Here is an 18,629-nt window from a genome sequence, read left to right as displayed (position 1 = left end):
TCAGCAGTGTTAGGTACCAATGAAGGAGTGGTGGGGAATAGAATAGTACATTGTGGAGTTTCCCAACTCTGGAAAAACATCGTTTTTATTTAAGAACCATTAGTGACAGGTTCTAAAGCAATCAGAAATAATCACATTCTGGAGTATTTCTTTTTGAGTTTTAGAAAGTCTTATTTTTTTCTTTTTATATAAAAATGTGACCTGAAAGGATATAGATAAATTATGAGTGAAAATACTTGTTTAGGGATGAAATAAGTACTCGTTTGATAAATTATGAGTGAAAATACTTGTTTAGGGATGAAATAAGTACTCGTATGTGTACTTTCTTAGCTCTTTTTGGAAAAGTATGAACGCTTAATGTGAATGTTAACATGAACAGATTTTATTTTAAGGAGTGAAATTTAATTTTGAGAATATATGAAAGTAAAGGGTCAAAAGGTTGAACATTTAAAAATCCAAATTTTTGGAGAACTTGGAAAATTTTAGAATTTAAGTGTAGTCCATGGATACTAACATCATTTTGTGAATGCTTTGGTGGATTTGAATTATTCCTGTAACATATGTTTTTATTTGAATCAGTTTTACTTGAATATTGCTAAACCACAGGAAGCATTTAAAATGTGTAAAAGAATTATGTAGAGAAGTTATAGCAGCACTATTTATTAGAATTTAATTATGCCATAACAATGGTTCTCAATCAATGAAGTTAATAGATAAAAAGATTGGAAAGGCTTCAGTGCCAAAAAGATAATGAGATTGAGAAATGACTATTATGTGCTGACCACTGAGAGCAATGCTTAGTTGAGAAAGAAAAGTAAATGTGGTGATGAAATGCCTATATAAAACAGGAAGCACTGAAAACATATGCTGTAAGATAACGACATTATTAGTTATGGGATCTATCGAATGAAACTTTAAGAAGTGCCATCCAAACAGGACTTGTTCTTATGGTAGCTTATTGCTTAGCTATCATTGTGTGTGTGTGTGTGTGTGTGTGTGTGTGTGTGTGTGTGTGTCACTTTTAGATTGTTGTCTTTTTAGTAAGTAGGTTTTACATAAATGCAAAAAGTCCTCCAAAAATAAAGTTTTAAGGGCCTAATGCTTTGCTGATTTCTTAGGAAGAAATGGAGATCTTTGATTTGATCCTTATTCTTTGATTGAAGAGACTAGATTAACACCAGTGAAAATTTAAGAATTTAGTGTGTGAGAAGATGTAATTAGGAGTTAAATTGTATACTGCAGGCAAGTGGTATAAGGCTTAAAAGGAGAAGGAACCTAGAGGGTTTAAGTAGTTAGGGGAGGCTTCTTCAAGAAATAAGGCTCTTGATTTCTAAAGTTTAACATGTTACTCCCATTGGGTTAATCTTTCTGAAAATTGTATCACTCTCATGTCAAGCATGAATTGTGTTACCCTTAGGTCAAGTATGAATACCAAATTTCTTCTCAGGGCTTTTCAAACTTTGGTCCTTGTTTAATCCCATCTTATCTTCCACTAACCTTCAGGAACTGTTCTTTATTCACTACTTCAATGTGGTATAACAATTTTACTTATCTTTGCTGGTGTAGCATTTTTCTGTTGGAAATATACCTGCACACATCTTAACCGCTGAAGAAATACTCAGGCTTGAGTCTCGACTGCCCTGAGAGCCTTAGAATCATAGAATTTTAGACCTGCCTTCACCTCCCCAACTGAAAATTCTTTACCTTTTTGAATAGCATGTAATTTTTTTGGCTGTAGCATTCTATGCTGCCTTGTTTTCACTTAATAAATACTTTTTGGGGGGCGCCTGGGTGGCTCAGTCGGTTAAGCGTCTGACTTCGACTCAGGTCATGATCTCGCAGTCCCTGAGTTCAAGCCCTGTGTCGGGCACTGTGCTGACAGCTCAGAGCCTGGTCCTGTTTCAGATTCTATGTCTCCCTCTCTCTCTGACCCTCCCCCATTCATGCTCTGTCTCTCTCTGTCTCAAAAATAAATAAACATTAAGAAAAAATTTAAAAAAACACTTTTTGAGCCCTTTTCATGTTATAGGAACTAAGGATACAGCTTTGAATAAGATTCCTATGTTCTTTTTTTTTTTTTTTAATGTTTATTTATTTATTTTGAGAGAGAGAGAGAAGAAAAGAGAGAGAATCCCAGGTAGGCTCTCCACTATGTGCGCAGAGTGTGATGCAGGGCTTGATCTTACAAAATGTGAGATTGTGAGATCCTGAGCTGAGCCACCCAGGTGTCCCTCCAATGTTCTTTTTTAGTCATTTTTTTAGGTTGTTTTTTTTTTAATTTTTTTTCACATTTATTTATTTTTGAGAGACAGAACGAGGCAGAGCATGAGCCGGAGAGGGGCAGAGAGAGAGCGGGGGCACAAAATCTGAAGCAGGCTCCAGGCTCTGAGCTGTCAGCTCATAGCCTGATGCGGAGCTCGAACTCACAGACCATGAGATCATGACCTGAGCCGAAGTCAGTCACTTAACTGACTGAGCCACCCAGGCACCCCTCATCTTTTTAGGTTTTATCACCCTAAGAAAATTATAAAGTCTTTGACCACCCAGAAGAGTCTTATTTTCCTGTGTATATGTGATATGCTTTGTGAGTATTGAATTATTTTCTGAATAAAGGAAAGGCAAGACTTACGGAATGAGGTAGAAAGATGGACGGAAAGATCTTTACAAGTGAAGGGTACAAAAACATAACCAATTATAGATGGCCTTAGAGGTATCACTTCTGAATTTAAATATGGTTTAGTACAAAAAAAGAGATGACATTTGAACCTAGGAATATAATAAAATCCTTATTTGAGGAAGGTTCATTTGACAGCAGTGTTAATAGTAATTATTAACTGCGGGAATGGGAGGCATGGGAAGGAGAGAGATCTACTGAAAAAAAATTAATAACTTTGAAAGGGAAGTTTGGAAGGGAAGCATCATCAAGAAGATGGTGAGTTTAGCTGAGTGTAAGATGCGTGGGAGACAGCAAGGGGAATATGACCTTTAGTGACTAAAGATTAAAGATGTGGGATAATCACTTCAATATAGAAGTGACAGCAAATGTTATGAATTTTTGTCACAGAGTTAATGAAATGTTGAGGATGAAGAATGATACTTCGGGAAACTAAAATTCAAAGGGATTTGCTTTGATCATATGTAACTTCATAATTAATACTATAGACTTGTACAATGCCTACAGTATTGTTTATTAATAACTTTATTTCCACTATAGGAGAATACTATCTTTGTCTTACTACCAAACATAGAGGGACGAAAAGAAGGTTTATCATCATTTGTTTCCAAGGGATTTTGATTCTTGTATTCCTTATTTTCCTTACTCTGTTTTCATTTAAGTAACCTTTTTATTTTAGAATAGTTTTACATTTACAGAAAAGTTGCAAGGTAGTACACAGAGTATACCTCACTCAGTTTTCATTATTGTGAACTGCTTATATAACTAAGGAAACGAAATTGCTACATTTCTAAGAACTACGCACTTTCTTCAGATTTCACTAGTTTTTCCCTAGTGTTCTTTTTCTATTCCAGAATTGCAAATTCTCAAACTTTTCTTGTTTTTGATGACTGTGACAGTTTTCGGGAGTACTAGTCAGAGATATTAGAGAATGTCCCTCGGTTGAGATTTGCCTAATATGTGAGGGGATAAATGATTCTTAATGATTAGACTGGAGTCATATAGGTTTTAGGGAGGAAGACAACAGAGGTGAAGTGCCATTCTCATCATATTACTCTAAGGGCACATAATAACAATATGATAAAATTGATGATAATCTTGATCACTCTTTGAGGGCTTTGTTTGCCAGGTTTCCACCCCCTTTCCTTCCATACTCTACTCTTTAAAAGCAAGTTACAAAGCATATCCCATGCTCAAAGCCTTAACCTAATTTTGATTCATATATTTTTTTATTTCCCTCAACCTAATTTGCTTTTCTATAAATATTTAAAGTTGGATAGATATTTATTGAGCATCTACTGTATTTATGTGCTAAGAATATAGTGGTGAGCAAGAGAATTCTACTTTCCTAGAATCTGCCTGTTATAAATGTAAAATGGAATTTATCCCCTCACATAGATCTTGGTTTCACTGAAAGTTATAAACATAATATTACTATGGCCTAAAAGGCTAAATAAATCTCTTTACTTAAGTAGTCATGTAGAAGATATGCTTATTATCATAAAGGTTAACTGCCTTTTGTACCAACACAGATAACAAAAAATTACTTTGATTCTCCCCAAATAGATGTATTCCTGTTAAATTGCCAGGATAGTTTAATTACCATTAATTATCCTCAGATCCTATAAAGTCTACAGGTTGTATAAGAAAATTCTTGGCTTTTTTTTTTCTTTAAATATTTATTTTGAGAGACGTGCGTACACAGGGGAGGGGCAGAGAGAGAGAATCCCAAGCAGGCTCTGCACTGTCTGAGCAGAGCTGAAGACAAGGCTGGAACTCACAAACTGAAAGATCATGGCCTGAGCTGAAATCAACAATTGGGTGCTTAACCCACTGAGCCACCAGGTGCCCCAGAAAATTCTTGGCTTCTTGATTGTACTTTAATAGCTATTTGGTGTTTTTGCCACTTAGAAGTGGTCTGAAAGATATATTGGGGAAAACATACTGGGAAAAGAACAGACCCTTGCTCTCCTCTTTGTGAGAGGCTATAATTATTTATTTATGGAAAAGAAAATGCAGTTGAAGAAAATAAACATTAAAGTTTTGAAAGTGATGATGAACTTTGTTGGAGGGAAGACACTGTATACTTAGTGGAAGAGTGATGCCATTGTAACATTGGGAATGTTATTGAGAATATTATTAATAAAACAGTGTCAATTTTATTGGACAATAAAATTTTTGTTTAAAGTCTTCTTGAATGAACATTTCAGTTAATTTTTTCTAGTTAACTAGGTTAACTACAAAGTGCTCTTACTTTGAACTCTTAACTGAAATTTTTTCTAAAACATATTTAATACATTTATACTTTTCACACTATATTTTACAGCCCACTGAGCATAATTTAATATTTAAGTTAGAATTTTTTTCATGTTTATTTTTTGTTTTTTAGAGAGAGAATGGGAGAGGAGCAGAGAGAGAGGGAGACAGGATTTGAAGCAGGCTCTGTGCTGAGAGCAGAGAGCCCGATGTGGGGCTTGAACTTACGAACCACGAGATCATGACCTGAGCTGAAGTCAGAGGCTTAACCAATTGAGCCACCCAGGCGCCCCTTAAGTTAGAATTTTGAGACAGAGTTAACATAGTACTTTTGAGTTTTATTCATAACCTTAGAGGTAGAGAATTGAGGAAATTGATAAACTTACATCCTTATGGTTTGTTTCTTTATCTTAAAAGAGGAAATAACAGAAAAAGAAGAGATTTCTTGTAAGTTAAGATTTTGCTGTTCCTTTTGTTTGTCCCACGCCTTTGTCCAGCTCCTCCATCCTTAAAAGTTCAGTTTATTTTTTTTATTTTTTTTTTCAACGTTTTTTATTTATTTTTGGGACAGAGAGAGACAGAGCATGAACGGGGGAGGGGCAGAGAGAGAGGGAGACACAGAATTGGAAACAGGCTCCAGGCTCTGAGCCATCAGCCCAGATCCTGATGCGGGGCTCGAACTCACAGACCGCGAGATCGTGACCTGGCTGAAGTCGGACGCTTAGCCGACTGCGCCACCCAGGCGCCCCAAAAGTTCAGTTTAAATGCTACCTGTTGTATGCTGATTGAACAACATTCAGTAGTAGTCCTAGCAATAATCACTATTCTTTTATTGATCACCTACTATATTCTGGCATGGTATTATACTGGACATGTAGTTATATGATATATAGAGTATAATATGTATTAATTCCTCTTAACCCTACAGGAAGTATTTTATTCTTATTGATAGAGAAAGATAATGAGAAGTTATGTAAATGCAGTGCTAGGTATTTGAAACCAAGTCGTTAAAATTTTCAAAATGCATACTCTTTGTACTGTGACCTGAAGTCTTTAAGAAATGGGTATTTGCCAGGATGAGACACTTGAATCTTGATTTGTCTCCTGGAAGGAGTAGGGGAAAATACATGGTAGGGGGAAGAAACTGATATTTCCAGACCATCTTCCCTCATTTGATGCCTAATTTATAGAATGCCTAATCTGTGGCAGCAGTGCTACTATTTTATTATTATAATGAGTTAAGTAAATGGTGTTAACCCCTTGGGATTCAAGGAGGTTAAGTCATTTGTCAGAGGTTGTATATATAGAAGTTTGTTGGCTGATGGGTCTGCCTTGCTCTTTGACTTTTCTAGTACAGGGTGCTGCTATATTTATTCTTTTATTTAAATATTTGCTTACTAAGTGGTCTGTACTACAGCATAAAAATGAATGTATTGAGTGCTGCTTGCAAGGATTTATATTCTAGTGCAGTATTTCTTAAGTGGATGATAGAACCTATGTGGTAAATTGTAATCAGCATTTCTTTAAAAGATTGAATAGAAGAGGTACCTGGGTGGCTCGGTAAGTTGAGCATCTGACTTCTGCTCAGGTCATGATCTTACAGCTTGTGGGTTCAAGCCCCATGTCAGGCTCTGTGCTGACAGCTCAGAGCCTGGAGCCTGCTTTGGATTCTGTGTCTCCCTCTCTCTCTGCTCCTCCCCCACTCACGCTCTGTCTTTCTCTCAAAAATAAATAAACATTAAAAATATTTTTTAAATAAAAAATTGAATAGAAAATTTCAGTGTGTTATATGTGGTTAAGTGTAAAAGTATGATTTCACTTTGTTTCAGTTATATATGTGTATCATGGATCTCTACAAAAATGTCATAAATAGCAAGTAAGTTCTATAATAGGGTTCTATATGGGATGCTAAGCAAGCAGGATGGGAAAAAAAGTAATTTAAGGAAGTCCCTTCTGACTACTACTACTAAGGCTTTACTGACTCTGAGCAGTTCTAACAAATGGGGTAGAGAGCCTTAAATTCATCTAAAAACCGAAAGGAGTGAAAGAACATAGTGGCACACAGTAGTGCCACACAGGAGCCAGATTTTTCAGGGAGCTTACTAGGCCAATGGTTTTCTGGAGTCTCACGGTGTTCTTTTGTTAAAGAACAAAAAATACATGGATACATTTGATTGTATCATATAATCTAGAAACAGTTTTAGCAATAGAAAATTTGACCATATAACTGTATGTAGTGTAAAATGGTGACCATGAACATAACTGTTCATAAAAACAATAACAACCAAAAATTGGTTAAGCAACTTTGAGGTGACTATCAAATAAATGTTACTTTTCTATTTTTTTCTTGTGTTTTGTCAACTGCTGGCTTTTGCTAGCATACTAATGGTAGCAGGGCCGAAAATTTTAAGAGAAAAACTTTATAAGAGAGAAAGTTGTTCCCTTTGCTTTGAATTAGGAAGACAGTCTTTTTTCAGTTCTGAGGACACTCAGGAGCCAGCTACTGGAATATTAATATCAGGCACATTTCTGAAGGCAGAATTGGCAAACTTTACCTACAGCTGTTTTTTTGTTTGGCTTGTGGGGTTTTTTTGGTTTGGTTTGATTTTTTTTTACATTTTGAATTATTTGCCAACATTTAAATATTGGTACATTTCACATGAAATGACTAGAGTTCTGTCATCTCTTGAAAAAATTGAACATTATAGCAACATTGGCTTCATGTTCCTACATGGTGGTAATTGCCTAAAGCTTGTGAGTAGCTTCCTTCTTGCTGGTAGTTTCCATCATTCTTTGTTGTCTTACATCAAACCAGCTTCACCCACTTGTTGTCTACCTTGTCCTTGTAAGGCATTTAAATTGCCTATGTACTGTACTGTACTGTGTAAAGAGTTTTTAAAGGGGGATTTTGGTGTTTGAAAGATCATTCTGCCATACTGGAGAATACAGATTGAAGGAATATGAGAAGGGTGTGGTTAGAATTTTAATGCAATAGAGCAGGTGAAATGCCCTTTTTTTCTTCCGAACCTACGGTACCTTGTACCTTTCTCAAAACATTTACTATATATAGCTTTCTATTATAGTTGTTAATTATCTCTTCAGTCTAAAGTGTAAATACCTCATAGAAAATATGTGCTGGATAAGTGCTTGTTGAATTTAATTATATTTATTTTGAAGACTACCATATTTGTCACAAAGATGAATTTTCTTGGCAGTTTTAGAGTATCTCTACTGAAAAAAATCTTTTATGCATTTTAAATATTGCAGTTTATTCTAAGAATCAGTAAGTGTCAAATACGTTTTAAAGTATGCGAGAAACAGAACAGGTAGGTACTTTATAATAAGATAGAGTTTTATATTTTTCTAATGTTTATTTGTTTTGAGAGAGAGAGGGAGACAGAGAGAAGGCAGGAGCAGGGGGAGGGGCAGAGAGTGAGGGAGATAAAGAACCTTAAACAGGCTCTGGTGCTGTCAGTGCAGAGCCAGAGACAAGGTTCTATTGCACAAATCATGAGATCATCACCTCAGCTGAAATCAAGAGTCGGATGCTTAATGGATTGGGCCACCCAGGTGCCCTTAAGATAGTAGACTTTTAATTCATCATCCTCTTTGCCAAATATAAGGACGAAATATTGTGGGAAAATTGGTCTCTCGGTTTGCCGCATAATTCTATTACGTTGGTTTGAAGATTATTCCAAAAGCTTTTTGTTACTGTTTTCCATTGATATGTAGAAGTAGTTTTAAATTAGTATCTGTGGTTTTTGATTTTCCTAAATTCCTTTTTTACTGTAAAATAAAATGTAGAAGAGAAAACAAATGTGTAATTTAGTGAATTATGAAACCGACACCCATGTAACCATCTTCCAGGTAAAGGGAGAGAATTTTGCCAGCTACCTTAGAAGCCCTTCCATGTATGCCTTTTCCCAAACATAACTCCTTTCCTTCAAAAAATAACTAATAACCTGATTTTTTTGGAAACTGCTTAATTGAATTTCTTTTTTGTTTTATTACTATGTTTCCCTAGACACTATACTTAAGCTTGCATGCACCCTTCCTTCTTTTTGATTTTTTTTTTTGTTTTCTTTTCACCTTCTGTTTTTCTTAAGACTTTATCTTTTATGTTTATTTTTTTCTTATATTTCTTGAACTTAAGTCTTCATTCCTGAAATGATTTTTCCCTTTTATTTCGGATTCTTTCCTGAATTTTGTCATTTTTTCCTGAGCTTTTTAAATTTTGATATATATTTTTTCTTTCCTGTCTTACATAATTTTTTAAGTTCATTTTGAAATAGAAGCTCATTTTTATCTCTTCTGTGAGCATCTCTCGCATGCTTTCATTGTCTGTAGGATGTTATTTTATTCCCTTTTTTATTTATTACTTTTTGTGTGTGGTATGGTAAGTACACTTAACATGAGATCTGCCCTGTTAAAAATTTTTTAAGTGTACAATACAATATTGTTAACTGGAGGCACTATGTGTACAACAGATCTCTAGGACTTATTCATGTTGCATAATGGAAACTTTATATCCATTGAACAACTCCCATTTCCCCCCTCTCCCTTGCTTCTGAGTTTAACTATTTTCCTGTTTCTTTTTTCTTATTGTAACTTTGTATGATATTCAACCTCAATACTTTGACTTGTTTCTTTACATGAAAATAGTTTTCTTGAACTTTTAGGAGGAGGCTTAGTTCTTCTAACTTCAGAGTTCTCTTTTATTGTTTTTGTGCATCGTTAAAAAGAATGGTAGACGGCTTTCTGAGATTTCCTGGCTCTGTTCTGCTCTGACACTTCTATTTGGACCTTCTCTTTTCTTTATCTTGTTTGTCCTTAACCTGCTCAATTTTGTTTTCATTCCCAGGACTTTCTCTTAAGGGTGAGGTCTGTCTTGGAAGACAGCCCCAAGTGTCAGTTTCAAATAACCTAAGGGGACTAGACTGCTGTAGGCCTATAGGCCTTACTGTGAACCACTTGCACCTACTCAATGCTAGAGTAATTTTAGCTTCTCACAAATTGTCTCTCAGTGCTTGCCACTGAATACCTTTTGGCTATTTTGTGCTTCTGTTCTCAAGTTCCTCAGACACTTCATTGCTTCCCTCTGCTTTCTTTCACTTAGACACCAGTAGAAAACAGATTGGGAGCAGAGTGGGGGGAAAGAAGGTTGGGGCTGTTGGTGGTTTGTTTCAGTCTTTTGTATTATAGGGTTTGTGGTGAGACTATCAAATAGTTTTCTTGTAAAAATTACCCATGGTTTTTGGGTTTGCTCTCTAGTTGCTCTGTGTTTTATGTAAAGATTCAGAAGGACTTAAAAATTTGCTGCCACCACAGCTGCCATTTTCCATAATCCTCTTCCTGATAATTGTAATTTCGGGAGTGGTTATATATTTTACCCTCCTAAAATTTTGGCAAAAAACTTAACTTCTAAAATTGTTGCCACGTGATGCTGTCCACTGATTTTACGTGTCATAGCACTCTGAACCTGTTGTTTTGCCCTGATTATTTCTTCTTAGTTGAGAGAGCATTTAAAAGTGTCTTAAAGATCCTTTGGGAAATTGTGAAAGGGTCATGAGACTATCTTTCTGTTGCAAATACACAAGTGTTAGTGCTGACATTTAATGCTTTAGCTCTTTCCAATATTTAAAAGCTAACCTACATTATTTGTACCTAGGGCGTTCTTATGTTATGGAGAAAAAAATGGTTAGTTTTGAGAACTTATTTGTTGATGTTCCTTTATATAAAGACAGTAATTCAGAAATATGAAATAATCAGAAAGCTTAATGGGATATTCCTTGATGTTTAGAAGAACAAAAAGATTTAAATAATTTGTGCAATCTGAAGATACTCATTTAATAATTAGCAAATGCTTAATGTACATTAGGAATCAGATGTGTGTAAGTAAATAATTACAATGTGAGACATACCCTTATAGACATAGATTCAAGAGTACTGTGGAAACACAGAGATTAGGAACCAACTTTCCCCAAGGAGTGGTATTAGGTGAGGTGAATTTTTTAGTTACAATGGAAGTTTACTAATGGTGTATCATTACTGTTAATAAATTCATTATCTCTATTTGTTTTTGTAAACTTTTCTGTTAGCAGTGCTTCATATAAATAGTTTTACTATAGACTTCCTTCATTTACTACCTCAAAATAGCATGTTGTTCAGATGGAATTAAAATAAGTAATGCTTAAAAAGTTTTCTGATACTGTTTTGCAAATACTTCCTAAGTGGAGAACTAAAATTTAAATGAAAGGCCTGCAAAGCAGAATGGAAAACATGGTATCTTGCATTGTTTTCTGTGCTTGAATGTCGATTGCTCAGTAAATATTTTTTAATGAATATCATATTTCACCTTTTAAATTTTTGTTCCATATAGTTTGATAAAAATATCTCCTTTGTTTAGTTGAAAAAAATTAATAATATGGTATAATTTGGGCTTTGCATGTCTAATGTAGTTGGCAGCAAGTGACATCCAGGTTATACTTGCTTAAATTACTTAGGGTTGTTGTGCCCATTGTTTTCTATTCTTTTTGGGCTTGTTTTAGCCTTAAGTCCTTTATAAGGTATAGAACTTTAGTGTTTATAAAGTGGTTTCATTTCTGTTGTTTGCTTTGAGCTACTGACAGAAATAACCATAGTAAAAAAAAAGGAGGAATAAATGCAGTTAGAACATAGGAGAGATAAACATCTTTAAAAGTAGTTCAGGTGGTAATTACATGGAGGAATTGTCATTAGGGTTTTGGCTGAATGGTGTTAGGGAAGCTAGACAATCCAGGTGTTAGAATAGCTGAAGCAATAATCTAAATAGAGAAATGCACAGAAAGTATTTGGGCAGGAATAGTCTAGTTTGGACTAACTTCCAGGAGAGAAGAATAAGCTTGAGGGTATAGATATTGAGTCAGATATATTGATGACAGTATGTACTTTTTAAAAAATCTTTTGTAGTTAATGGAGCAGTCTGGGCAGGGTGGCAGCTAGTGAAGTAGTGAAGAGTATGAGCTCTGGAGCCATACTCCCTTCAGAGTTTGTGATTATGGACATACCTTTTATCTCTCTTTATATGTTTCTGTATATAAAATGGACACTAATCTGCCTGGTAGAGTTGTTGTGAAGTTTAAAACAATTCCTGGTATCATAAACATTCAGTAAATGTTTTTATATAAGAAAGTATTAGCTTTCATTTACATAAATCATGTGTACGTGATTTATACAAACACACATAGGAAGTATACATATGGGTAGGATATATATATAGGCCTTACCATGTATGTATCTACAGGTAGTAATACTTGAATTTCCATTTTTAATAACATTTAGATTAGTATAGAACAAAAATCCAACCGTCTCATTTTATAGATGTCCAAGTTAAGTGGTTGCAAAGCTGGAACCCAGATCTGACAGACAACAAATATTTGAGCATTAAACAAAACAGACAACCAGCTCTGCCATTATGCAGCTTTCAGTCAGTTAGGAAAGATATGTATTAAGCCATCTCAAGATAAATGTTATCAAAAAGTATAAGATATTATGGAAAGACAGAACTTAAGGCCCCCTCTAGTTTGGGATGTGGAGAAGGTTTCCCTTATAATTTTATTTTATTCTATTTTATTTTATTTTATTTCATTTCATTTCATTTCATTTCATTTCATTTCATTTCATTTCATTTCATTTCATTTCATTTTATGAGAGCACGTATGCAGTGGGGGTGGGGGGGCTGGGAGGGGAAGAGAATCCCAAGCATGCTCCATGCCCAGCACGGAGCCCAACATGGAACTCCATCTCCCAACTGTGAGATCATGACCTGAGCCAAAATCAAGAGTCTGAGGCTAGAATGCTCAAACTGCCTGAACCACCCAGGCGCCCCTCCCTTAAGATTTTAAAGCTGAACTGTGAATGATAAATAGCAGCCAGGGCTAGGTGAAATGAAGAGTATATCAGGCAAAGGAAGTAATGTTTGTAAAGGTCCTGAGGGAGGAGAAAGCATGGCCTATTTAGACATCTAAAGTGGGGAGAACCAGGGAAAGAGTGGCTAAAGATGTGGTTAAAGAAGTTAGATAGGGGCTGTCATGCCAGATCTTATATACCATGTAAAAGACTTTGCATTTGGATTTAAGAGCCCCATTGATGGATAAAGCAAGAAAGAGACCTTGTCAGATTTGCATTTTATAAGATTACTCTGTATTGTAGAGAGCAAATTAAGAGAGGATCAGGCATAGATGCAGGGAGACTAATTATAAGGCTATTGTCTGGATGCCTGGGTGGCTCAATCAGTTGAGTGTCTGACTCTTGATTTTGACTCAAGTCATGATTATGGGATTGAGCCCCCCCCCCCCCCCCCTTGTAGGGCTCTGCACTGGGCATGGAACCTGCTGGAGATTCTCTCTCTCCCTTTGCCCCTCTCCCTCACTCGAGCTCTCTCTTTCTAAAATAAAACAAAAATAAAATAAAAACATATTGTCAGAGCCACTGCATATGTTTGTGCAGAACACAGTTATGAGGGGTACCATTCATATAGATTACTTTTATAGTGACCTAGATGAGAAATGAAATACTGCTCCACACTACTGTCGTGACTATGAAGGTGGAGAAAGATGGGCAGATTTCACTATTTCTCCAAAATCTATCCCCAGACCAGACCTCTCTTCTGAACTTGAGATCACATATATCCCAAATGACCATTCTATTTGAATATCTCACAAGCCAAATGCAACAGGTCAAAACAAACACACACACACACACACACACACACACACACACACACACACACCACCACCACCACCACAAACACTGATCTGCCTCCAAGAAGAAAAGCAGCCACTTTGCTGTCAATATTCTCTGTATTATCAAATGGAACTAACATCCATTCAGTGGCTGATCCTATCTACTAGTAGTGACATCTAGATTTCTTAGCTATGTATAGCTACAGTTGATTTTGCTGTTAAGAATTTAGGTTATATTCCATGTAAGCTTATTTAGGAACTTGAATGTTTATTAGGTTAAGTGTTACTTTCTAAAATGTCCTGGAGATAGTCTATTTAATAACATAGATATCTTTAATAATTTTTAGCATAAATATATTTTATTTCAGTAATTACACATAGGGTTAGTTGAGTCTTTTGTTAACCTTGTTTAAATTTATTTTTGAGAGAGTACAAGCAGGGAAGGGGTAGAGAGGAGGGACAAAGGATCCCAAGCAGGCTCTGCACTGACAGCAGTGAGCCCAGGTGCCATCCAGGTGCCCCAGAGGGTTAGTTGAGTCTTACTTAAAATGTACTTACTTCTAGGGGCCCCTGAGTGGCTCAGTTGATTGAGTCAGACTTCAGCTCAGGTCATGATCTCACAGTTCGAGCCCCGAGTCAGGCTCTGAGCATCAGCACTTGCAGCGCTGGAGCCTGCTTCAGATTCTGTGTCTCCCTCTCTCTCTGCCCCTCCCCTGCTCATGCTCTTCTCTCTCTCTCTCTCTCTCTCTCTCTCTCTCTCTCTCTCTCTCTCAAAAATAAATAAACATTAAAAAAAAAACTGTACTTTTAATTAATCATACTTTTGTGTTGTTTTTAGAATGACCTATCAAATCAGTATATTAGGGGCCCCTGGGTGGCTCAGTCAGTTGAGCGTCCAACTTCGGCTCAGGTCATGATATCACGTTTGTGGGTTCAAGCCCCGCGTCAGGCTCTGTGCTGGCAACTCAGAGCCTGGAGCCTGCTTTAGATTCTGTGCCTCCCTCTCTCTCTCTCTCTCAGCCCCTCCCTCGCTTTCTTTCTCTCTCAAAAATAAAATAAAACATTAAAAAAAATTTTCAAATCAGTATATTAAATTTATTAGGTATAGAGTCCTAAGTTTTGCTTTCCAAATTTGACATAAGGGGCTATTAGTAAGATAAGATATTTTCTGCCTTTATTAAATTTATTTCTGATCACGGATGTACTTTTAAAAAATGCTTATTTTCAGTGGAACCATTTAATTGGCTGTAGTAGATTTATTGCATGGCTGAGGCATTGAAAATCATTTCTAGGGGCGCCTGGGTGGCGCAGTCGGTTAAGCGTCCGACTTCAGCCAGGTCACGATCTCGCGGTCCGTGAGTTCGAGCCCCGCGTCAGGCTCTGGGCTGATGGCTCGGAGCCTGGAGCCTGTTTCCGATTCTGTGTCTCCCTCTCTCTCTGCCCCTCCCCCGTTCATGCTCTGTCTCTCTCTGTCCCAAAAATAAATAAAAAACGTTGAAAAAAAAATTTAAAAAAAAAAAAGAAAACCATTTCTACATAAGTAAATTTTGATGACAGTATATTTGCTGTTTGTATTCAAATGCCAACCAAATTTACCCTGGTCCCTTAGGACATTAGATCTGTTGACTTTCAGGTTTCTGTAACTTTGTTCCTGTCAACGTTACTTTTTCAGTGCTGTCAGTACAGGACTGTCAACCAAAGTGCTGTTTGGCTAACTGGTCACTATATAGTTTGTAACATAGGTGATATTACTTCTAATTCTGTATGGCAAGGATATTTCCCTCCTTTAGTGATTACTTTTATTTTTTTATTTCTGTGTTATTAGTGTTTTCCAGCCTTTAACATATTTTCCTTTGGACACCACATTGATTGTAGTACCAAAGGTTGAGAAAAGATGGGTTTTCTAAGCTAGATTTACTCTAAGAGCTAGTACTGCATTTTTAAATTTCCCTATCATATTCAGTAACATGTAAATTAAATTAGTGGTATGTTTTAGATAGTAATAGAAGTTTTTCATGTCATTTTGTTATCAACTTTTTTTTTTACATTTTATTTATTTTTGAGAGAGACAGTGTGAGTGAGGGAGGGGCAGAGAGAGAGGGAGACACAGAATCCAAAGCGGGCTCCAGGCTCTGAGTTGTCAGCACAGAGCCCAACACGGGGCTCAAACCTAGGAACCCGTGAAATCATGACCTGAGCCAAAGCCGGATGCTCAACACTGAGCCACCCAGGCGCCCCATGTTATCAACTTTTTAAAAAAATGTTTACGAGAACCAGCCATTTTCCTTATCAGAGAAAACAATTTTCACTGAATTTAGATCTTTTGTGGTAATGCTTTTTGGATCAGCATTTCTGTGTGTGAAAGGTAGGGTTAGGTACTAGCATTCATTTTTTAAAGAAAAATGTTTGGTCTTTATATGGAAAATACCAGGTTTGTTTATTGGTTAGAAGCAAATGAGTTGTGTGTGTGTGTGTTTTTTTCTTATAAAGCAATTGCTTCATTTTAACTTCCCCAAGAAACTGATGAACAACAGACACTTTAAGAGACAAGTACTGCAACAATGTGTAGGACAATTTTATATACTGAGTACAAATAGCATAAAATTATTTAGATAGAAATTGTATTTAAACCATGGATTACACTGTGTACCTGGGCAAGTTAGGGAAGAAGAGTGGATTCAGTGGAAGGTTACAACAGAATTTGTTCCCCCAGATTTTAGTGTTTTCTCCTTTCTGCATGAGTTGGAGGAAGGTCTTTTCCTCCACTCAATTTTATTTTTTTACCCCTATTTGAAAAACAGTTTCCCTATGAGACAAATCTTTGACCCTTTTGTATTCTGTATCCAACCCCCCCCTCCCCCCTTCCTGGTCTTTCTTGACTGGAAAATGCAGCTGCACACATTTTTTGTGCAGAGACAATGGATCACATGCTGTGTCACCTAAATCTATGACCAAGAGGCAGTTTTATCCCTGAGAGACCATAATGCTTCAGTTGTCCTGGATACATGACATCATGTAGCATTATAATCAAACACACATCTTTTTTGCAGTACATTTGGTATTTTAATCTACCTTTTAATCTCAGTATTGGATTTTATGGGATGGACAGTATTTATAATAGAGAATCTTATTCAAAATGAAGGTTTTATTATTTAATAGGAAGGATTGTGAGTTCCTTCCTTTTATATGTCTAATTTTTTTCTTACCTGAGGGTTACCAATGTTATCAGGTATTGTGAGTTCATGGAATGTCATTAAAATTCTAGTGTTTGTTATTTGTTACATGTGCTCAAATAGTATGTGCTCAATAAATGTTACACTTAATTTTTGCTCCCAATGTGATAAATGAACAGGAATAAAATTGTTTTCCTTTTTTAAAAATGAAGAACTCTTAGGATTTAGGAAATAATTAGTATCCGTAAGCTGCTAAAATAGTTTATATTGAGCTTATTATAGTCTTATTATACTGTTGAATAAATCCAGGAAATATAATGGTATGACTTACAACATTGAGAAAAGTTATTTTACTACAATTAATTAATGGCAGTAGTTTACTCCCAAGGACATTGGAGGTGAAAGGAAAAGGAAATGGAATCAAACTTTTTTTTATGTATTTATCTTCATCAGAGACAAAGTTTAAGTTACAGTGAAAAATTGAGGTCATTGCCAGGACATGCTAATAAAATCACAAACATTTTGTATTCTATGCTATGGCGTATTTCTGTGGTAGATTTGTTTTTATTTCCCTTTGCTAGGGTTGTTGTCTTAGCTCAAATCAAATATTTTTTTATATTGTTACTTTAAAGTGATTGGATGAGAAAGCCACAGATCTAAGATGGGGCCTACTCTTTGATTGCTCTTTTGACATTTGCAAGAGTGTTAGATTTACTGATGACATTAAGTTACTGGTTGGAAGAAAGAAGGCAAGTCAATAATAATAAAGTTTCCAAATGTATTTAAGGCCATGTAAAAAGAGAATTAGAAATTATGCATTTAATTAAGTATAACTTAAAAATGATATTCATTTGCCACATGCCTTATGAATTCACATGTTTAAAGTGTTTATAATGAGACTGATTTTAAGTAGGAAGCTAGACTAGAAGAGTGAAAATGGTGAGAAACAACTTTATCTGTAGGCCAGAAGCTGCTGGATTGTTCAAGGTTAATCATCCCTTGTTTTAAGCATAGGACTGACTGCAAGTCTTCATCAGGGTTTCTCTCTGTACAATTGCTCAAGTGTTGGTTTCATCTTCTTCCCAGTTAACAGATGGCATGGTTCCCCTTCTCACTCTAGTAGAATAAAAGCTTTTAATAGCAAAATTGATTTTCCTCATTACCCTTTTTGGGTTTTCCTTTTTTTAAAATGAGAAACTCTTGAGATTTAGAAAGTAATTAGTATTTGTAAACTGCTAAAATATTTTATGTTGATCTTGTTATAATCTTACTATGCTGTTGAATAAATCTAGGAAATATGCTAGGAAAAGAAATATTCAATGATTAGCTGGGGGGGGGGTGCAAGGAAAAAAATCAGAATACATTTGCTTTGGGATATCAAGAATTGACTATCATATTTTATTTTGATCTGAGTATATTTTGGTGCTTTTCTTTATTTCCTAATGAGAATTCCTAGGTAACATAATGGATTAAAAATAAATCTTAATAATTAATAAATTATTTTGCAAATAGTTTCTTAGATTTAGGGCTTGAAGAACTATAGTATATATAAAATAAAAAATTAAAATCGAAAAATGTAACATGAGGAGATTCAATAATATAATTGAAAAGCACTTTTGGGCTGTCTGGGTGGCAGATTAAGCTTCTGACTCTTGATTTTGGCTCAGGTCATGATCTCACAGTTAGTGAAATGGAACCCTGCATCTGGCTCCGTGCTCACAGCATGGAGCCTGTTTGGGATTCTCTCCCTCTGCCTGTCTGTCTTTCCCCACCCTATCCCCCAAAATAAATAAATAAAACTTA

General features: G+C 35.7%; 1 protein-coding gene across 4 annotated transcripts in view; it reads left to right on the top strand.

Annotated features, from left to right (window-relative positions):
- FOXN2 (forkhead box N2) overlaps positions 1–18,629 on the top strand; it is a 74,693-nt gene that overhangs the window by 1,917 nt on the left and 54,147 nt on the right. The window lies entirely within an intron of this gene.

Source organism: Neofelis nebulosa, chromosome 9 (genome assembly GCF_028018385.1).
Source record: "Neofelis nebulosa isolate mNeoNeb1 chromosome 9, mNeoNeb1.pri, whole genome shotgun sequence".
In the NCBI taxonomy this organism is placed as follows: Eukaryota; Metazoa; Chordata; class Mammalia; order Carnivora; family Felidae; genus Neofelis; species Neofelis nebulosa.
This window is presented reverse-complemented; position numbering and strand designations above follow the sequence as displayed.